The sequence below is a fragment of the Macrobrachium rosenbergii genome, chromosome 41 (genome assembly GCF_040412425.1).
Source record: "Macrobrachium rosenbergii isolate ZJJX-2024 chromosome 41, ASM4041242v1, whole genome shotgun sequence".
NCBI classification, from domain to species: Eukaryota; Metazoa; Arthropoda; class Malacostraca; order Decapoda; family Palaemonidae; genus Macrobrachium; species Macrobrachium rosenbergii.
Window position 1 is genome coordinate 41918668 of NC_089781.1, and position 23911 is coordinate 41942578.

General features: G+C 34.7%; 1 protein-coding gene and 1 long non-coding RNA gene across 16 annotated transcripts in view; both read left to right on the forward strand.

Annotated features, from left to right (window-relative positions):
• The window catches only part of LOC136826829 (uncharacterized), a 1026023-nt gene that overhangs the window by 366433 nt on the left and 635679 nt on the right, over positions 1–23911 (forward strand). The window lies entirely within an intron of this gene.
• The window catches only part of LOC136826832 (uncharacterized), a 13417-nt gene continuing 4998 nt past the window's right edge, over positions 15493–23911 (forward strand). Inside the window, exon 1 of the long non-coding RNA XR_010849718.1 lies at positions 15493–15629. This is a non-coding gene — a long non-coding RNA (uncharacterized lncRNA). The remainder of the gene's footprint in view (positions 15630–23911) is intronic.

Sequence of the window (23911 nt, forward strand, 5' to 3'; positions counted from 1 at the left end):
CTTCACTAATTGGTTTAACAGTACAGTTTTACGAATGCCCAATAGTACTGACTTGGCTGTTCTAGAAACGACATTAAAGGTACTGTGCTCATAACACGAAATGAAAAGAAACATCATTTGCTGGGGTGAAGGTATAGTTATGTAGCCTTGCAGAAACTCGTGTTTATTGAATCTAAATAGAAGTGTTGACTGTCTGCAAAAAAAATCCTATTGTTTGAAAAGTTTTTTGAGTAAATATTTTTATGAAGAAAGACATTTACAGTAGATGGATTCTCTTAATTAGACCTTTTTTCATTGTGGCGAATATCTGTTTTAGATGCATCTTTCCATTAAGAGCAAAGGAAACTCTTTTCACTAGGCTCACAAATGCGTTTAAGCCTGATCTCTAGCGTCCCAAAACCAACGGCTTGGGAGAGTGCATAAGACGGAAGACGCGCGACATGTCAATGTTAGCACAGCAGATAATGATCGGAGATGATATGGGCCGTCTGTACTGAGACCCCCTTTTTTCTCTGGAACTAAACTCCGACCTGACCAGGCACCGGATTTTATCAACGTCCACTGCACTGTCGTTGATTTGCAAGTTATGAAATGTAAGAATATTATGTTATCTATTTTTGGCAAATGGATGATTCAGAACAATAATGCTGGACACTCAAATCAACTAGATTAATCAAAATACGGCTGTATCATTTTGAAAGCATACCGCTGTAACTTTTAGTCATCATACACTGAACTTCATAATGTTGCCACACTCATTAACAGATATTATGAAAATTAATTGTAGGAATAACCTAATTAAAGTACGTCAACCATCTAAAAAAGTAAACAAAAGCAGATGGTTTTGACATAACTACTAACTTTGTATCATATTGTTTCTTGAATCCTTTTTGTCAGTCGTGAAATAAGCCAGCAAGATACAAATGAGCTTCTCGTATTGAGTTTGATTCAGTGCGAAACCAGTTGAAAGATAAATTGTCACTGAAAATGGCAGGCAAACTCACTAATGACCTTGTCAGGTGAAAAGCGTTCAGCATTATTATTTTCTGCTCTTTTTCTTAATGTGCAACAGACATCTATATATATATATATATATATATATATATATATATATATATATGTGTGTGTGTGTGTGTGTGTGTGTGTGTGTATATATATATATATATATGTATATATATATATATATATATATATGTGTGTATATATATATATATATATATATATATATATATATATATATATATATATATATATTGGACAGTCATATAGGTATCATATTAATGAAACCTGATCTCCTAATTACAGTTATTGTAATCACAGTCTACTGGAATAATATTATCCAGAGCACCAGTTACCACAGACAATAAATTGAAGAGTGAATAAGGGATCGTCTAAAACTAGCCTAACCTCTTTCTTGCTGTGAGTCCGAAATGATGAAAGACAAAACACTGCTCATCAGTTCACTGAAGCATTATTTGTACTGTATTACATTAGAAGCCTTAATCAAGTTTTACCTGCACCTGACCCTTAATTCATGACGAAGTAGAATGGCCATCGTGGTGTTGGACGTACAACTTATTGCTCTTTATATTCGAAAGGATGTGAAAAAATCATGACAGTCTAAGAAAGCTTTCCCGATTTCTCAGTGGTATTTTGCCGTCATTTTCTGATTATACCAAACACTGGTATCTGCTCTTCATCTCAGGACCACTCACTTGTACAGGATATTCCCAAGATTGGTAACTAAAAAATTCTTCCGAGTATTATCATATTGTTCTGCAGGACCCCATTTCGTCTCTATCCAGCATTCACCTTCTCAAACGCTTGGAAACTCACTCTCCGATCATCAGTATGACCTCCAAAGGGCAAGTTCAACGGGTAGTCTCCTACCCTACTACTACTTAAATATTGCCATTTTCCATCTGAAACTTTGGGGACTTATATCATTGCTGTCATATTTAAAGGGCCTTTTACAAAGCCTGCCATAACGCCTTGTTAGCTACTCACCAAGGTTATGACTGTAAGCCTCTTCGTTTCTGTTGGATGAATCTGTTAGTTCTGTAACTGACGTTATTACATCTGTTTGCCTGTGCTCCTCTAACGGTGTTTCTCAGGAATCTGACCCTTTCTTGTATATTCTACTTTTCATCTATAGCCAACTTAAAATAAACTCTTGCCCAACTCATTTACATGCAAATGATTCTGTTCTCGACAAATCATTCTCTTTTCAAACTCAGACCTCTTCAGAAATTAGCTCTCAGTCTTTCTCAGACATCTGAAATCCTCTCAATGTGCATGTGAATGGTATCTGTGAATGGAACGAATGAAAATTCGTTTGTTTTGGTGCTTTTGAGATCAGTTTTATTTCTGCCTCTTTGTCTTATAAACCTTCCACTCTCACGATAGTGTTTTAGGATTAGGAACCCAAACTACTCTTATTTATCAACAATTTACGTTTATAAATAATAAATAGCATGTCTTGTGCTTAGCTGAAAATCATTTGCCCCATCAGAGTTATGTGAGACGTGTCTGTCCTTGTGTGGCGTTTTGTTCTCATATCTGGAGAGGCTCACTACACACTAATCCTCTGTACAGTAAAATCCAAGGTTTTCTTTATAATAAATAACCTAACTCTTACTTAATCTGTGTCAGTTTACTCCCTCTGGCTGCTTTAAAGATACTGCTTTCAGCACAGGTCTCAATATTTCTTTATGCGCCTCCTCCACATTGCCAGCTTTAACATACTTGCTAGTTTTAAAAATTCCTCTGATATTGTACTGTGTGTAGGTCACAAAGTCAACTGACATTATTAATCTCTCTCTGGGCCATCGCTTCCAGACTGGAGAATTCTCTTCCTCCTCGGTCATTTCTTGAATTATTCAACCAGCCTCTATTCAAGAGGAGAGTCTATCATCACTTCCCTGTTTTGGGCAGTCTTGCGCGATTCGGTCTCTACGCCACAAAAATCAAAGACATTTAAAATTTCATTTATGGACATTGGGCAAAAGAAGCGTAACTCGATAAGTTAAAAATTTTTTTTCCTAGAATTTTTCCTTATATCATGTTATGAGGTTCAACACAGAGCAAGTCTGAGATTACTTTTTACAGTGCAGACTTTCTCGCGACAGAAGTCTGAAATAAAATTATGCACATCGATCTTATAATGCAACACACGAAACTCATAAGCAAATTATTTATCCTTATACGTTGCTCCTTTCATCAACTTCAATTTAATCTTTCACCAGAAATGGTGTCTTAAATAACTGCGTCATGAAATTCCTGCCAGTGTAGAGTTCACATGTACTTTTTGTCTTTGCGATTGACAGTGACACAAACTCGACTCAGCGTCCTAAGTGTAGTTACTTGTAATATGAGCAGACAAACAACATGCCCAGTTGGAAGTTCGTATTGTCCTTAGTACTGGCTCTGACAAGATTAGCAGAACAACACTATTTACTCTTTTGTCATTTACGTCCATGAATGTTGCAGTTTAAGAATTTGATCGAAGCAAATATAATTCTCTCTCTCTCTCTCTCTCTCTCTCTCTCTCTCTCTCTCTCTCTCTCTCTCTCTCAGTTGATAAATTTTTGATGTATACAATATACAGTACATGAAGGCATATGTTAGTTTGAATATACAGAATTAAACACATGTAAACAGGAATCATGAATGAAGCTTTAAAATTACGTTCAATATTACTTGGCGTCCCCAAATATAGATATCATTGCCATTCAAAAATTACATTTGCAATGTTTAAAAATTTTGTAAGAACATCATTATACAACATACGTAAGGAAGAATTATGTTTGTTGCGTTTTCTTTATTCCTTAGTGATTAGAGATGAGAAAATGCCCATATTTATCTTTCTTATTCATTTCATTATACAACTATCAGCGACTATTACATATATATATATATATATATATATATATATATATATATATATATATATATATATATATATATATATATATATATATATATATATATATATATATATTATATATATTTATCAATCTCATAATCACGTATGGAACAGAAATAGATTTATGATTCACATCAGGATCGAACCCAGGTCTTTCAATTGAAAGGCAAGGCCGCTGCGAACTAAGCCATGGGTACACCAGTAAAGCACGTTTGTTCTAATATCTTTTATGACTTGTATGGCTTAGTTGGCAGCGACCTTGCCTTTCAGTTGTAAGACCTGGGTTCGATCCTGATGTGAGTTAGAAATTTATATCTGTTCCACACGTGACTGTGTTGATTACTTCCATCACATTCACTCAGATGGCATAATTCGAATGAAGTGCTGTCAATTGGGTCACTGCTGAGCCGGGAAGTTGGGGAAACACGCTGGTGTTCGAGGCTTTTAGTCTGCCCAGGCAAAGCCTTAGGTACAGTTGTGCTTAGGTTCTAATCTTTTTATGACTTGAATGCATAGGCGGCAGAGGCCTTGCTTTTCAACTGAAAGACCTGGGTTCGATCCTAATGTGAGTCAGAAATTTATTTCTGTTCCACACGTGATTGTGTTGATTATTTAGATTATTATATATATATATATATATATATATATATATATATATATATATATATATATATATATATATATATATATATATATATATATATATCAGCAGGCACTGTCACCTGGAACTAGATGTTAATGATTACTTCCTTCCTTGGGGAGTGAAACCGGCAACTATTGAAAAAGTAAGTGGAAACTTAGTCCATTTAGTTACAAAGGGGATAAAGGAGAGGAACCAATATACAGTACAGCTGCATATGCGGTTTCATAGCTGGAACCACTGCACTCTAACTATGATCTTTCCCCCGTTCTGCCTCACCATCACTGCGTGAAGACATTTAATCTTACTCCCTAGAGTAAAATTGATTCTAACTACAGCCTCATTTCTTGGGATTTGAGACGTCGTTGGTTTGTGTCCCTAAGGAAGTAAGTTTTAATACTAGCTACTTTCAGGCATTAGTGCCTGCTTATAGTGTGTACATCACCTAGGGTCCTTGGCAGATTGGAATTAAATATGCCCACTTATTGCTGATTGGCAGGGAGGGGGTGAATTATAGTAGGTTACAGTGGTTTCCACTGTAATGCCACACGTGCACCTTCTTATCTGGTTCTCTCCTTGCTGGCTTCGCTGACCGATGGTTCGACTCCCCAAACGAGAGGTTGTCGATACCATCTGCGTGTCTGGTTCTCTCCTTTTCTTTGCTTTGTAGCTGAATGGGTTGAGCATGGGCCTACATCTTCAGAGGTCTGATTTAACTCCCAAAGGAAGTTATCGGGCGTATTTATACACACACACACACACACACACACACACACACATATATATATATATATATATATACACATATATATATATATATATATATATATATATATATATATATATATATATATATATATATATATATATATGAGTGTGTGTGTGTGTGTGTGTGTGTGTGTGTGTGTGAATCACAAAGCATGGTAAAAAATAAAAATATAGATTGACCCTATATCCACGAGGATTCCTAGATGTTTGCCTTGTATGTAAGGCATTCTCAAGCAAACTACATAAAACCTAAAGATTACAAAGATGGTTGTTTTACTTTAAAAAGCAACAGAGGATTATGAAGGATTATGGAACTACTGTAAGCTTATCATGGTCACTGGGTTTGAAGATGGTCGTCAGATGAGGAACAGCTGTTGAGGATTAACCCAGGGGCTGGATTAACAAGGAGAGGCTGGGGGCAGTATCAAGAATGACTGATAATCTCAAGTTCCTCTTTCTAAACTCCTTTAAACATCTTCACTGGAATAGGATCAAGGGTATATGGTACAGGACTTAGACTAAAGTTACTTTTATTTGTTACTTTGAACAATGCAGAGCCTGAGAGGTTTATATTTTTATATGTTGTTATTATAATACTATGGTTTTTAAATATAATACCATGATTAGTAAATTATTTTTACATAAGGAAAGTAATCATAAAACACTTATTATTAATTCTGTAGGCTTTATCGTATAAACTTGAAAAGCATCTTACCAAATTGCTATCACCGCTGTAAGGAACTACCTCAGTCACCATTTGATTATTTCATTAGACCTGAAGAGAAAATTAAACGTTATCGCGATCGCTCCCAACCCCCGAGTAGTAAGTTTTGTTGCATGTTCTCTGGTTGCACGTGTTTTTACTTACCCCTGAGACAATTTTTAACAAATTAGGCTCAATAGCATTCCTTGGTCTAATGCAGACCCACTCAGTCTCTTGATTTAACTGGGTTAAGAATATCTCAAAAATAAATTCATATGACTGAATTTACTAGTAACTGACAGTCAAGTTTTGGAATTAGTTAAACTGAGTATTTTTGTTGACGTTAATTTTCAACAGAGAATTCTAGATCAAACGTCCGACCGGGAAACTGGTAACCCTTCATCACCAGTTTTATCTAATTTACACAGAAAATTTTCCAAAAGCATTATATTCCCAAGATTATTAAAATATCTGTCACATAGTTTCAACATGGAGGTGACGTTTTGGTATTTATTATATATATATATATATATATATATATATATATATATATATATATATATATATATATATATATATATATATATATATATATATATATATATATATATAATTTATATATAATGTGTGTGTGCGTCTATATACATGGTCAGGTAGATAACCTCATTCTAATATTCTGTATACAGGTCAGAACCCTGTCCGGGCACCAGAAGGTCTTCATTTGGTTATTTAGTTTGATCTTAGGCTTTGCAATGATCACGTATTCAATACAAGTTTAAAGAAATCAAAGTAGTTAAGAGGGCATTGCGGTTACTAAAATTACGTATCTGGTAAAAAGTGACGTAGATTCTCTCTCTCTCTCTCTCTCTCTCTCTCTCTCTCTCTCTCTCTCTCTCTCTCTTTTTTATATATATATATATATATATATATATATATATATATATATATATATATATATATATATATATATATATATATACAGTATATATATATATATATATATATATATATATATATATATATATATACAGTATATATATATAAATACATTTGCATATATATGTAGATAGATGGATAAACAGATAAACAGGCAAGCAACAAATCATTTAACTGATGAACATTGTTTTTCAAGGCCTTATTAAATATTAAAAAAAATCTGTAATTTCTTCAGTATTCCCGCAAGCACTACGTATGGTCATCCCTGGACTTTTGGATAACGAAATACAGGACATTTGTCAAATATTTAGGGAAATTTTGTTATCCGGTTTATAGTTTAGATACCTACTATGATCAACCTGTGATACCATTATAATAAAAGTGACATTAAGAAAGCATTACTTACGAACACCCTTTGTCTTACCCTCAAGCCTCAAGACCATCATATCAAAGCTGAAAATATTCATTGTGAGAGTGATCTTTTCGCAAAAACACTGTTAAATATTTGCTTGTAAGAAACGGCCTTCAGCTGTGTTCAAATCAACGCAACCTGTTTAAGGTCATTTGTGCCTACTTTACTAGAATACTGTTCTCGGGAGCGGATGTCAGAGATTTATTTCTTTTAGACAGCAGTTTCTGGTCGTAGGTTTCTGTTTCCTAACATTAGCAGTTATGACTTGGACCATCGACGGATGGTTTCTTGTTTGTCAGCTTCTCATAAGTAGTATTTTAACAGAGATCTTTCACATTCACAAATGATCCCTAATCCTCTCTTCCTGACTGAAAAGCAGCACCAGATATAAAGCAAATGTGCCTCGCTATCGAACTGCACAGTTCCAGAGGTCCTTTGCTCCTCACACTGTTGGACTGTGGAAGTCTCCCTGAGCATGTTGTGCAATTGGAACTTCAAAAGCTCAAGCAAAGATGCAATGCATCAGTACCCTAAAATAATTCTCCTTGTATTTCAGTAACTTGTATTTTTATCTTTTTATCTATTACCTTGCTAATTTATTGTTTCTTTTCTAATAACCGATCCCTTCTATCTGTATTCCTAATACCTTTTGTTACTTCTTTCAAATGAACTCCATATTCTTGGCATTCCTGAATTTCAAGTCAGTGGCCCGTGTGGGCTTATTCTATAAGAATAGGGTTCATGATCTGAATAATAGTAATAATAACAATATAGACTAATTCGTTTTATTTTGGGGCAGACCTGGAGATAGACCTAGATAAATAATACAAGGAATACCTTTAAATGGACCTGCTTCGCTTCCTTAGTTTGCGCTAAATTACAGTATTTACAGTCCATGTGCTAAGATTACTGAATGATATAATGGTCCAACAATTAAGAAGTGAACTTTGTAAGGCTGGATAACAGCAAAACTATGAATAAAATATAGAATATAATGTGAAATGCTAGCTGAATGAAAGATCGAAGTAATAATATTTGACGTGGCTTTTGCTTCGTCAAACATTCATACTTACAAACTATCGGAAACACATTGCAGTCGAATATGCGACCACTGCCATAGTACGTCTTGCCCTATCGAGAACTGATAGTTTAGGCATGTCTGAAGAGCAATTTTAGGAATATGTAATACCTGAACTGGGAAGCTGGTTATTACGTTTGCAAAAAAGGGATTTAATCATTTTCCAGAAGAATACTCTTTACGAGATAGAACGTGAAATGTTCAATTCCTCTCCGGACCAAGTATGGCGATGATATGGTGAATTATTCCTAGGTGTGATTTAATTCCTTGGTGTACACACTCGAATAAAATTTCCCCCTTTTTCCCACTTAGCTTTTCCGTTGGGCACTGAAAAGTGTATTGTCCTCAAAGTTTCATTAAAAACAATCTCCTCTATGTGAAAACCTTGGTGAATACATATAGAAGGGTGTCTTTTTTTTATTTCTTTTACAAAAATCATAGTCTGTCTTTCTCAAAATTAGTGACTATTACCGCTTAAACGTTTAAATCATTCGTGTAGTATCCTTGAATGCCAAAATCCATCCAAACCAACCACTTTAACAGTATCATTGTGAATCAAAGTGCTTTGTCTAACGTAGGAACTTCAAATTCTGTGAAGTTCTTATACTCTCTAAGTAGACTACTTGATTTGTCTTCACCTCAGATTTTTGTTTGACCCTATTTGATTTCACTTTCATCTTTTCCTTAATTCGAGTTTTCGTGACATCTCTGATTATCCGCCTATTTAAAGGCACAACCTGTGCCTCTGCGTTTTGAGTATTTTCATTAAGTAAAAACTCTAAATATGAATCAGAATTTAGGCGGGATCAGCAGCGTTATTCAAGAAACAAAGTGAATCCTGTAACAGTTGCCACGAAAAATTCTGCGTTATTTACTTTCTTATGATTTTACCGCCAGGAATTCATTGCTGTGATTAGAAAAACTCTAGAGAGCAAGTGCTGAGCCGGATTAGATCAAGTCGGCCTTATGCCAGCATGGTCCCTTGCCAAAAGGCCGTCTGTATATGTGGTAAAATGTTAAAGGAATGAGGCCCTACATCCACAGATTTTATAGCGGGGGTGATAGGTGTTTCCTCTGGTTTTTCACCCCCATTTTAAACGTATAAATTACAACACTCGAAAAATTATCTATGCAGAGTCAACAAACCTCAACAAACAAGTTTGCTCTGCTCTGCAGTGGTCGTTTAACTATTATTATTATTATTATTATTATTATTATTATTATTATTATTATTATTATTATTATTATTATTATTATTATTATTATTATATACGGGATATTTGGCTGGTTGAAGAAGTCCTCCTCTTCCCTTTTCTTCTTTTTTTCATCAGTAACTTATTCTGATATACAATATATATATATATATATATATATATATATATATATATATATATATATATATATATATATATATATATACACGTTCGTATTTTAGCACTGAATTTAACTAGTACAGTATATTGTCACTCACCTTTTCATTATCAATCACATCATTAATTTATATATTGCATCTTCATTGCTGCGCTGAATAATCCTGATGGGTTCTGGTGCTTGGTCTGTAAGACCTAAATTTCATGATCAGTCATGTACTGTATATACACATATATATATATATATATATATATATATATATATATATATATATATATATATATATATATATGTGTGTGTGTGTGTGTGTGTGTGTATGTAGTATGTATGTGTGTGTGTTTGAGTATCTATGTATGTATGTAGTTGTAAAACTATAAGACATACGTACATATCGAAACAGATATGATTGAAGTACGATGACTAACATAATGATGTGCAATTATACCCATATGAAAACAAAGATTAATAAATGCTTGATCGTTACTTCACACATGTTGTGCTCTTGTTGTTTAGAACATGGAGTCATATGGAGAACGTGGATTGGAAAAGATGTTTACATAAGAATACCTTGAAAAGGATGTCTACCTAAGGTAACGTTTTCTATATACCTATGAAAATTTTAAGGGTCACTAAGCTAAATCTTGAGTTGCGGTCCAGACAATATTCTTTGACTTTCATAAGGGTACGTAAATGATAAGTATTATGCATAAAGAGAAATGCTGGCATAGGACGAATAACGATACATTATTACATGATTGACTACAACGACTGAAACTGGCACGTGTGTGTGTGTGTGTGTGTGTGTGTGTGTGTGTGTGTGTGTGTGTGTGTGTGTGTGTGTGTGTGTAGCCTACTGTTGGTGGTTCGAGTCAATCTGATGATTATCACTTATCTATTGTAATTCCCGTTCGGTACTGTTTCCGAGATAGAGCGAACTTGATATCAAATGACATTAGGAGTTTAATGTTTGTTGATATATGCATATATGTGTGTATGTATATGTGGGAGAGCGCGGCGCGTGGATGTGTGCGCGTATTATATTAAAAAAACAACACTAAGTGCATTGTAAGGAACTGTTAATACTCTCACGTCATGAATAGCCCAGGTCATTTTGTTAGTCTGTAATAGCCATGTTGTCTAACACTACAGTTTGCTATGTTGTTAAGGCATAGGCTACTCATCCACTGTGCGCGAGGATGCTGCAGTTTCTACAAGATTATGGCTCATATAGTCTGAAGTATTGCCTGGTGATCGTGAAAGTTGTGTTAGTAATTTGGCGAAATACCCGTTGTTGAATATCATGTCTAGTCTTTGGCTCAGAAGTATACAGGTAAGACTGTGTGGCAGATATTAAATGTAATTGTCCCAGGAAAAAAAAGAAAGCGCATTGGTTTACGATGACCAGTGTGAGAAGTATTAGACAAAAATTGCTATCTGTATGCTTAAAAGGAACCATCTATATATGAGCCCCATCACCTTTTGTTGCTCTTCTGTGTGATCTTTAGTCTAATGCTTAAGTCCTTAACAAGAGGCCATAAAAACCGATTGGACGGCTTGGATACAGTTAGGAGAAATTAAGAGTAAAAGGAAAAAGTGTGTACAACATACACTGACCAGGAAATAGTTTACGATACAATTCATACATATAAAAAGCAAGTTTGAGCGCGCAGGGAAAGTAATTTGCTGTTTGACAGTTTGACTGGAACTGTTATGATGAAAAAGGCTAGTGTTATATATAAGTGAAAGTGTCAAGTTTTGATAGAATAGTAGATCTCACACCAGGCGAGAAATTGAGAGATATCAGGCAAAAAATAGGATATTTAGGTAGAAGTTAGAGTAATGAGAAGAGAAGCTTCGAATAGTGTGAACGGTTCAATGGTGGCATTTGATAAAGCGTTACTTGGTGAAGACGAAGAGGAGCTGCAGACGTTGATCAAAGAGTTTGAAAGTGTCCTTAAGGGGAGTCAGTTGAAAGTAAATTTTAGCTAGAGTGAGGTTATGAGCATAAAAGAAAGCCACAAAAATGAGAGAAAAAATTTAGTATGCATTGTGAGAATGAAAGCAGTTGAGTTGCATAGCCATTTTGGAGTCAATGCATTGGATGATAGTAGGATGACAGGAGTGGCAATTCAAACACCAAGTGAAAGAATATGGGTCCCATTCCTGATAATGTACTGCGTCTTAAGTATTGTCAGCAATGGGTGAGGTAGTTATGGATCCATCGAGGGTAAAGGAAAAACCACAATGTTTACTTACATCTTCTAGGGCCAACTGCTGTTAGACGAAATGTATACTGATGAAACCTCTCTATTTCTGTATATATAATATATATATATATATATATATATATATATATATATATATATATATATATATATATATATATATATTATTTATATGTGTGTGTAAGACTATAATTATAGCCACTAAGAAAGTGAATTACAGATATTCTTTAGTTATTTTTTAAAACTCATTAGAACATAGTGTTTCCAGACCTGGAATTTGAACAATACTGGTGTCGTTTGTTAGCTATATTAATACAGGTTCTATGACTTCTGGAAGCAATAACTTTACATATTGTTATTACACTACTGTGGGACCAATTACTCCCACAAGATTTTTCACTGAGGTGCTCAAAAAGAGCATTATTATTTTGGCCAATTCTAAAGGATTATTTGTTTATTCATTCTGACGTTTAATTCCTTACTTGTCTGACGAAACACAATCCATACCTGAGATTTTATAAACAACGTTGGTAGTCTGGTGTGGACAATCTCATATAAAAATGTTTTAGTGTTATTACATGGAAAGGTTACATCTACACTGAAATTTTCTACAAAGGAATTTATGGGCCCAAAACCGATAAAATAAGGAAAATAAAGGAAGCTCTCAGGTAATTCTGGCTTTCGGTCACTTTTCTCAAAAATATGTCTTTACAGCTTTATTGTAGCAAGCTTACAAAGTAAGAGCTGGGTAACGCGAGTCCCTTCTTTTTTCCAGTTTTCTTTATTTCGTTGTCCATGAATTCAAGACTGACAGTAGCCTACGTAACTGAAAACAATACAGAGAATTTTATAAGTACAAGATGCCTAGAAGAACAATGATTATAAGTTAAATTATTTGTTTATACATACATACATATATATATATATATATATATATATATATATATATATATATATATATATATATATATATATATATATATATATATATATAATAATTTCATTTCCACAATGGTCCTGTGGATAAAGTATATAAGAGGTCCTCACGTGAAAATAAAAGGAGGTAGTACCAATACTTTCAACTTTTATTTCAGGGTACTAAACAGTTTCAAGAAAACAACTTGCACAAGAAAGCAATATCGGGTCACAGATAACAATAAAACATGTCAACAAGCTACTTAAGTGTGCAAAAAACATTGTTCAAAACAAAAACATTCTTAGTTGAAATAAGCAGTTACTACAAATCCCACTACAAAATTAGGTTTGTAAAATATGCTACCCATAGAATTTTATTGATAGTTGCCTCCAAAGTGCCAAAAAAAAAAATTAAAATCATGAAAGGTCAAGTATTTTCGACACTGAAAATATTTTAGTCGTGCCATACCGTTGTGAATTTTTATCGATTGTACGTAGCCTGAAAAGTCTGGAAATAAATGTTGTTTTAATAATACCTCGTCTATCAAGAATTCATTGTTTTGTAATAAACCAGTAATGCCAACAGGAGCTGTGTATAAAAGTAATTACTCAACTTGTAATTTACCATATATTGGACAATCTGGTAAGGAACTAGGTAAGAGAGTCACACAGCACAAATACAATTTACGGGATGCAAACAGCAGCTGTAGTGCCATCTTTTCTCACGTAAGAGACATTGAACACCCTGGAGACAGGAATTCAGCTAGAGTAGTTTTTAAAAGTTCCTCAATGCATGACAGATTGTTAGTTGAAGGATGACTCAGTAGTTTTTTTAGCAACATGAATTTGAGCGATGGTCTTTTTAAGATGGACGAATTGTTGAAAAGCTGTATTCTTAATTATTCAAAAGTAAAACAAGCTGTTAGATATTTTACAAACAGATAGTTTTGTATTGTGATTTGTATTAAATGCACATTTCCAGTAAGTATCTTTTTGTTTTGAGGAATGTATTTTACATAAGCAGGTTGTTGAAGTGTTTTATTGTTATCTCTCCCATATTGCTTTCTTGTGCAAGTTGCTTTCTTACCATATTTAGTACCCTAAAGATGACTTGGAATAAAAGTTGAAAGTCTTGGTACCTCCTTTTATTTTCACGTGAGGACTTGTTTTATATATATATATATATATATATATATATATATATATATATATATACACATATATTATATATATTATATACAGTATATATATGTGCGCGTGTGTGTGTGTATTACGTATATGTTTGAAACGGATACTGTTATGTGGAACAGGTATGTTATACGGCATCATGATTCACCTACAAGTGAGATCTATGTGCCTGTAAGTACTTAAATGGATTCGAAGAGCAGGAGTGCGCTTTCTATTTGTAACGAGGGAAAAGAAAATGTGAGCGAAATATTTCTTTCGGGTTGCATCGCTGAAGGTTCTGATTCGTTTGCAGGTGGTGCTCAAGTCCACAATCCCCTTGCCGGGTGCTTATATGGAGGATGCAATCGGTAACCCTCCTCCCTAGCGAGCCCCTGTCTCCCCCCTCCCCGTTCCCTTTATGCTCACGTCCTTTAAGGCAAAACCTCACACCAGCTTCGACCGAGTTCCTGTGCATTGGATTACTTTTGATTACACTTTTGTGGTCGGCGAACGCCGACAGGTTACTATTCACGTCATATTTTATTATAATCACCTCCGACATTACGGTAAACAACTGATTAATTAAAAAAAGAAATTGAGGGGTAAACCTCAACCCGAATGTAGGGTGAAGAATTTAAAATGATGGCACCTTAGGAACTTCCTTCCACATTTGGATATAGGCCACCGCGGTCGCGGCTGCATTTTCCGGTACGATATTTTGTCCTCCCCTGCAGCCCAGATTTCTCGTGAAACCGCTGGGTACTCGGCGTTTTTAATCACTTGAACACTACAAATATGACTTTCAGTATTTTCCCTTAGAAAAGCTAGAGGACAAGGCGAAGGAAATTCCTTTCGTGAAAGCTCGCCTTTGCATACCTACCACCAGCGTTGCCTTAGCCGTACCCTCTGCCCTGACACAGTGTAGCTTCGATCCTACGATCCCGCCTTCCTCCCTGCACCGGTCTTTTGAGTTTCATTAACTGAGAGGGTCAGTAGTACATCAGCAATAAACAAGAGGAACCTGTTCGTCCTTGAAACATGTACGGTGCATATCCTCCTTACCTTTCAGCCATTCCTGTGAAATAGCTCAATCGCAGCACGTGTGATAGTGACCAAAGTTGAAAAAGCTTGCAATAGAACTAGGTTCAATACATTACACGTTTTAGAGAGGATCCCGGTAATGCGTCCCTGTTTGCAGCAGCTTCATATGTCATAGATATGTGATGGTTTCAAGTTAATAGCAGAGGAAGTTAGATTTATACGGCAATGTTCATTAAGGTGTAACCCGATATATGATAACTTTTCGTGGTAAAACAAGATAACAAAAGTGTTTTCGTCAAGATTTTTAATGGTTAAGGAAAACTGTTGTGTGAGGCAAAGAAAAATTTGTGATTAATCATGTCAAACCTATCGCCAAAAAAGCGGAAGCTATCAGTCAACGTTTATCAAATGAGTGGTTGCTTGTACAGCTACTTGCTGAGAGAGAAAGGTAGAGTACGATTTTATTTTATTCTATATCTCATAGTTTTTAAGCCTAGTTCAGCATTAGGTTGCATTCATTACAGATATATGCATTAACTCCCTTTGTTTGTGTGTGTGTGTGTGTGTGTGTTCATTTTGAAAGAGAGAGAAATGGTTAAAATTATGATCGAAAATTCTTTGATCTCCAGTATGTGACGTCGTCTTTGTGAAATCTAGGGGTCGGGAGGGTTGAGGAATATCCAGGACATCAACTACCAATTCTCAAAAAGAAAGTCAACATATCTTATTAAGGGATGAAGACATATATATATATATATATATATATATATATATATATATATATATATATATATATATATATATATATATATATATATATATATATATACACACTAGCCGATCCAGGGGGTGGCACCTGGGCACGTCCCCACCATGAAAATAATGACAAAATAATAATATTGAAGATTTAGATAATAATAACATAAATGACAAATATAGAAATGGGAAAAAATCTATTATAGAAATATGGATATTATATATACACACACACACACACACACACACATATATATATATATATATATATATATATATATATATATATATATGTGTGTGTATATATATATATATATATATATATATATATATATATATATATATATATATATATATATATATGAGATTTGGTTCCCCTATGAAATTTTTCTGGATTCGCTAGTGTGTGTGTATATATATATATATATATATATATATATATATATATATATATATATATATATATATATATATATATATATATATATATATATATATATATATATATATATATATATATATATATATATATATATATATATATATATATATATATATATATATATATATATATGTATATATATTATATATATACTCGCTGCCCTTAATTCATTTACATATATATATATATATATATATATATATATATATATATATATATATATATGAGAATTGGTGCCACCATGAAATTTTTCTGGATCCACTAGTATGTATATATATATATATATATATATATATATATATATATATATATATATATATATATATATATATATATATATATATATATATATATATATATATATATATATATATATATATATATATATATATATATATATATATATAGTCGCCCCTTAATTCATTTTAATCAATAACCCTATCCCAAAAAAATTTGGTAAGTTCAGATATTAAAGGTATATTTATTTCTTATACCTAATTTCTGCATAGCGTACATTAAATTTTGTCTAGATAGCCTTCAATACAAGGTCCATCAGTGTGGTCAGGAACTACTTAACTTTATTTCATCAACACGTCATCGCAGATTTTTCTTTATGTACCATTACGCGTCAAGTCGATGACGTGAACTAACGTTTCCGAGGACCAAACCAAGAACTGGCAACTGAAGCATGGATGTTGCTCCTTTATGGAAAGGCTGTTGAGCCAAGTTTATCATTTATACAGGCTGACTTAAGAGTCTTGACCGATTCATAGGGGTAGTTAAAATCCAATAAATAATGACTTCCCGTTTCTGTTACATGTAAGAGGAGATAGAACCATCGTAAAGGTTACAACAATATTTTCGAAGTAGATAAACATTGGTAAACAAGTGCGGTGGGCAACAGTTGGGCGGAAACCAACTAGATGAAGAATCATGTCAGCCAGACTAAAAAAAAACACCTACTCTACTAGTGTTTGTATATGCTGTACAGTGTAGTAGTTGTTCAGAAAAAGAAGACGGTAAAATTTTAACAAGCCAATAACGATGTATTTCAGGAGATAGGTAAAAACACCAGTAATTTATTCAGAAAACTTAAATGCGAAAAGTTATGAAAATTTTTGGAATACATAGGATGCGAAGCCAGTTGGACCCCCAAGTAGCATAAAATTTGTAATTTCTGTTTAGTTCATGGATATATAGTCACTGAGAGTAAACGCAAATTGTACTCATATAACTGTCCATTTTTTCTGTTTAGTTTGTACAGAAGCAGACGGCTATACGTATCCAAAGGAATGAATTTTTAGGAGGGCATAAGAGATCCTCAGATATATGGCGCGACGAAAGTCATTGTGGACGAAGGTTCCTGTATATGATTTGCCGCCAATGTCTGTCATTTGAAGATGACGACGTGACTACAGTGATTGAGAAGTTCACATTTTCTGCATACTGAATCAATTTGAGCGTCTCTCAGGCGACCTTGGCCGATGATTCCAAGCTTACTACACAGTTGGTCTTTCAGTCTAACAAATCCACCAAACGACTTATATGCACCTCGCCTGCCTTCTTCCAATAGTCGCTTCTTATATTATATTACATTATATTATATATTTTTTAATATGAAACACAGCAGTAAACTTTCAGCTGGAGATATGGGAATTTCTTTTTTTTTTTTTTTTTTTTTTTGCTAACCTTGAGAGAACCGATAGATATTTATTTTAGCTTGTTCTTAAGATGATTGACCTAGTGAAAGGTACTTATGTTTACCAAGGCAAAGATTGATGGGATAGGGTGACCCAGACCTGCCATTGCAAAATAGAGGTGACCAGCTTTATAATATCAGACTTCTTAACCAAAGTGAGTTAAGAAACTAACCTAAATACCATGGCTGGACGTTACACAACCTACTGAACATGGCCGGAACCCATTTTGCCAAATGAGCTCGCAAGTGATGGCAGGGTGAATGAAATGGAAAATAATAGTGAGAGGATGTCATATAATGGGGAGCTCAAATTCGGATATTCAGCAGTTTACAGTGACAGTAGAGCGGAAACTTGATGTTAGTGTCATTTGAGGCCATTTTGAGAAATGGAAGAAAAACGGCAAAAGACAGAGTTATGACTTGCTTCTCGTTACCATAGGCTCATTAACCATGAATGATGTCTACTGTTGGATTTTATATGTGAGGATGACTCGAATTTTGGTATTTGAATATTTTTACCGAAAATTAAAGTAAGATTCATAAATAAGATGCTTTGGAGCCTCTAATACAAATGCCTCGCAAAAACTGATTGGTTGACATCTGGAAAATTAGGAGTAAGGAAGCTCAGAGTGTCTCGATGTGCGCAAATGAAGCAGCCGCTCAAATTTGTTGGTAGGCGCCCTTCAGATTAGGAATGTTAAGATGATATGAAATTGTACTTTTAAATTCATTTTCTCCAATAGAAATAAAAAAGGAAAGAAAAGTAGTTGGTTCTACATCATTTAGAACTGAAGACGAATAAAGATCACAGAAAAACCTTGCTGCCATCTTCGAACTGAACATGACCAACTCTTGACTGTAATCGTGAACGACGCTAGGTAACTCAAGTCGCCCAAAACTAACGATCGTCAAATCTATTGGTGGCTTTACTACAGAAGACTCCAAAATGATCGAGAAGCGCAAATTTTTCTTGTGTACACTTACTATTTCTTATATCTGCTTGGTAGGGACTTGGGTGCAGTGTAATGTTGTTTCCTAAGGATCACAAGTTACTAACATGGAACAAGAAATTAATTACGATTAGGAGGAGATGCAGTTACTTTCAGTGTAGTCAGATCTAAACACAGGAAAACTTGTAAATATAATGATGATTTCAATTATATACATATATATATATATATATATATATATATATATATATATATATATATATATAAATGGACGTACGTGTGTGTATGTGCCTGCATAACTCTGAAAAGCATTGAGCAATTTCAACCAAACTCGTTATACATATGACTTACTATCTAGAAATCAGCACTGTGGTGGTAAGACATCACTAGCACCAAAGGGCACCATAGGGGGCCGGTTGGGAAGGGCTTCCCTGAAATGGGGCTGGTTCTGCTCGTGAAACGGGGCTGATTATGCCCGTAGAGCTAGTAACTTTACGAAATTTATCATACCTAGTTTCGGTATACTTATGACTTACTGTCTGGAAAATAATACTGTGGGGGTAAGACATCAATGGAACCAAAGAGGATGGGGGTTGGGAACGGGGGTGAGAGAGAGAGTAGAGGAGGTGTTAGGAAGAAGAAAGAGGGTAAGAGAGAGGGGGCAGAGTGAGAGAAAGAAAGAGTGAAAGGGAGAGGAAGTATGAGAGAGGGAAAGAGAGAGAGTGAGAGGGGGAGGAAGTGAGAGAGAGAGAGAGAGAGAGTAGGGGGTTGTTAGGTAGAAGAAAGAGGGAAAGAGGCAGGGAGGGTTGGAGGGAGAAAGAGAGAAAGAGAGGAGAGAGTGAGAGAAAGAAGAGTGAGGGGAGAGGAGAGAGAGAGAGAGAGAGAGAGAGAGAGAGAGAGAGAGAGAGAGGTTGAGAGTTAGTTTAATATTGTCATTCAGTTATCCCGGGCAGCGCCAGGTTGGTCAGTTATATATATATATATATATATATATATATATATATATATATATATATATATATATATATATATATATATTGTTTATAAATATCGTCCATCCGTTTAAATATATAACACACCAGGAAAATCGCTAGAAATCATTCTACAATATGATTATGTGGTTAACGATAATCTTTTTGCTCGGCTCGTATGATTACTTAAGCATTATATCATTCCAGCATAAATGCCTTAAAAATTTGTTTCCATAAGTAGCACATGGTGCAACTATTTGATTTGGACTCAAAGTAACTTCATTTATCAAATAGATTGGTGGCTGGGGCGAATTTGTATATATAAAAAACATATAACAAACCAAAAATGTCGTCTTATCATTTTTCCGAAGTTTCAGATCATATGCAGGACGGTGAAAATGAGCATTTCAAGGTTTTTTCCTCAAAAAAATGATCACATGTGGATACTGCCTTAAGATGTATTGTTATATTGCTTATTTTATCGTTTACCAAATATGACCTAAAAGTTTGGGTATGCGCAATTTAATCGATCCTTGGGTTTGTTGCAAGTCAAAAAATGCTAATTTATTCACGTGGTTTTCAGTTTTTAAATAAAACATTTTATGGGCGATAGAGAGAGAGAACCTCTCATGCCAAAGTAAATGCTGTAGAGGTAAGAAGAGATATGGCAATTTGTGGTGAGTAGCGCAGTCAGTCAGTTGCCAGCAGTGAAGGCGGATGGAAGAAGCCAGCAACAAAGGTCTGTGGACGTTGCTGGTTCATCAGCCACATACTGTGCATCGCTAGTAAGAAAGTAGTTGCCAAGCATTCACGCGTGAATGGCTTGTCTAATATCTGCTGGGTTAAAAATCTATAAGTTTAATCAGTCATTGTAAACTTGAATCCTAAACTTAAACGTTTGTACTTTTTAATGAAGAGTAAAATGGCAGACGATAATTTTACTTAATACAGTTTAATTAAAAATGCTACAACAGATAAGGATCTTTATGTCCCCTAAATATGATTGCCCTTCGACCGTGAGCCTGCCAAGCTTGACTGCATTGTTCAGATATTTTACAGTAATTTTTCCCGTTTTCTTTGAGGCAGATATGACGTAATCAAGAGAAACTCTCCTCAAGGTCACAGAAAACGACTCGATTGTCCCATCCTAAGTTAGTTAAGCCCTGCCGCAAAAGTGCAATTTAGCGGACTGCCCACTTCCTCTAGCATACAGCTTTACCACAAATAAACCGTGCTCAGTTTCCTTGCGCGCATATGATGTGTTCATTTCTATGTATGTTATTCCAAGCTCAAAATATACCTGAAATATCCCTGGTCAAAACTGTAGTACCTGAAATAATTAACTCTCTCTCTCTCTCTCTCTCTCTCTCTCTCTCTCTCTCTCTCTCTCTCTCTCTCTCATGCATGGCATTGAGTAAATACAAACTTGCTAAACATTAACATTTATGACTGAAGAATTATAGAAAAGAGCTCTACTTGGAATAGTTGTAAGTTATTGCTATAGATGCAAAAGAGGAGATAAATGAAGAGATCTATAAAGCAGGCGCAGAGGAATTACAGCGGTAGAATCAAATATACTGTTAATAATGACAAGCTTATCCTTCCAGAACTAAATGGCGCCTAAAATGGATCCTCTCCTTGAGGGCTGAGACACATGGTTCTATTCGATACAGTTTGATGACGAATGTTTCAATTCCATTCCGTTAAGGAAGTCTATTCATTCCAAGACCAAAGGAACTTTAGATTAAGCCCGCCTTGTGCTGGCAATGGCTCTTGCTCTAGGGCACCCCGTAAACCAAAGGACTTACCAGGTACTCCTATAACTCACTCCCATACAAAAGAAGTGCAGCTGTGGACCCCCTGAGGAGGGTAAGAAAGGATTCAAAATTTTTCTGATCTGTCCCGTATTTAGGAATGACATGATTGCCACACGTAAAGGTCCCTGGAAAGGCTGGGTTATAAAGTCTTGTATTACCAAAACTTACCTAATCTTTCTGATTGTCTGCTTAGATATAAGAACCTTGACTTTTCAACTCACGACAATGATTCACAGAAAACACTTCAGCTGAATAATGTAATGGATGTTGACACTAGCGATTTCTGAGAGCTGCATATCTGAAGCTGAAAGTATTTGAAAAAGGACACTATATTTTGGAATAGTGGATTAGGCATTAAGAAAGATGGGTTTGCTCCACAGCCAGGAGGAACTCCTTCATTCCACCTTGTGCCTCATCAGTCATGCATTCACCAAAAATTATCATTTAGAATCAGGAAAGTTTTTGCGAATCTTTTCAATATAAAAGCTTTAATTCTGAGTTTTAAAAACGAAGTAAAATACAAAAATATGTAATCTCTTTAAAGAGTAAATAGATTTCCCATGACAAAATATCTGCTGGCCATAACAGACTTCAGTGTTCAGTTTGGCACTGATCAGAAGTGTTGGTCACTGTGTTTTGGAAGAGAAGGTACAAAGAAATAAATGATAAGGGCCAGTGCATGCTAGGGATGTGCACAATGCTCTTCTCTGTGTAACTGACACATTTCCTTAGATAACGTGAATTGAAAGACAGTGACATCGACGATCTAAATGCTAGCATCAAAACGATCTTATTTTGACCCGTACAGCAGAGCTAAAATTAGTCCGTTTTGTTGAATGTGGCACTGATCATAGTGAAAAGTGAAATTTGCCACAGCGAAGATTCAGAGAGAAGGAAACATGTTCATTAAGTGTATCGATATCTTTATTATGAAGAGCCAAGTTCAATGCACGACTTTCTAAACAAAATTTAAGAGAATGTGCTCTCAAATGCAAACGCACAACAAGCACGGACTGCATTAAGGATTCATTTATTCCTGCTGCACAGGTTGCTTTCATGATTGTGCACTACTCTTAGTCTGTTTCGTGAAAAAAAAGAAAATCCTGATTCAATAAAAGGAGATAGCAAATCGAGAGACTAATTGTACTTAGTGTTTTCCTTTGCAGCTTTCTTAGGCCTGCTAGAGACTTTTTGCAAGTGAGTTGTAGAATGATCTCTTGAATATGACACATTATTCTTATATATGCTGCAGATTCTCAACTAGATCAAGATGAATTTAATGTGACAACAAGCAAACAACAAACGAAAGAGGTCCCTTGGAATTAATGGCTTTTCTGCATAGAGTTTTAAGATTTCAGATGAAAGGTCACTTAGAATCTATACTTCTAGATTTTGCAGATTCTAATTTTGTACAGCTCCACAAGAATGAAAGTTAAAGATTGAACTGCAACTATTTTAAAGCCATCTACTTGCTGAACATAGCTGGCAAAATTTTTGCCAGGTTTATTATGCTAATATTAAAATCACTTTAAAAATGCATATATTTTGAGAGTATTGTGGTTTTTTTTTTTTTTTACTTACACATGCTATTATAAACCTTTATTAATCTTCCAAACAAATGAAAGCAAATTGTTGAGAAGTTTGTCCTACTGTGCTTCGCATATTTAGACTATGAAAGTTTCTACAAGGTAAGAAAAAGAGGGTTTTTTTTTGTACAATAGGAAAAATATGGTTGCCAACCCAGACATTTACTTATTGTAAAATCATTTCATTTTTGCATAAAGGCTAGAATATCCCATCGAAGACGGGTCACATGTTTTGTTGGAAAATATGGCCTGAAGCAGAGACGTGTGCTGGCACCAGCATTATTTAAGATATTTATCCACCTGATACAATATTCACCTGAACAAAAAGTAGGGAGACTATTGTCGTTTTAGAATGGATGGTGGTTATTTAATATCAGGAGACTTCATGACAAGACAAAAATCGCCGATTTTAAGGATGTTAAATTGCTCATACTGGATTACTTTAAAAGTTGAACCTAATGCACAGTCTTTACAAAAGCTGCATAGAAAATTATCAGACAACCAAAGTC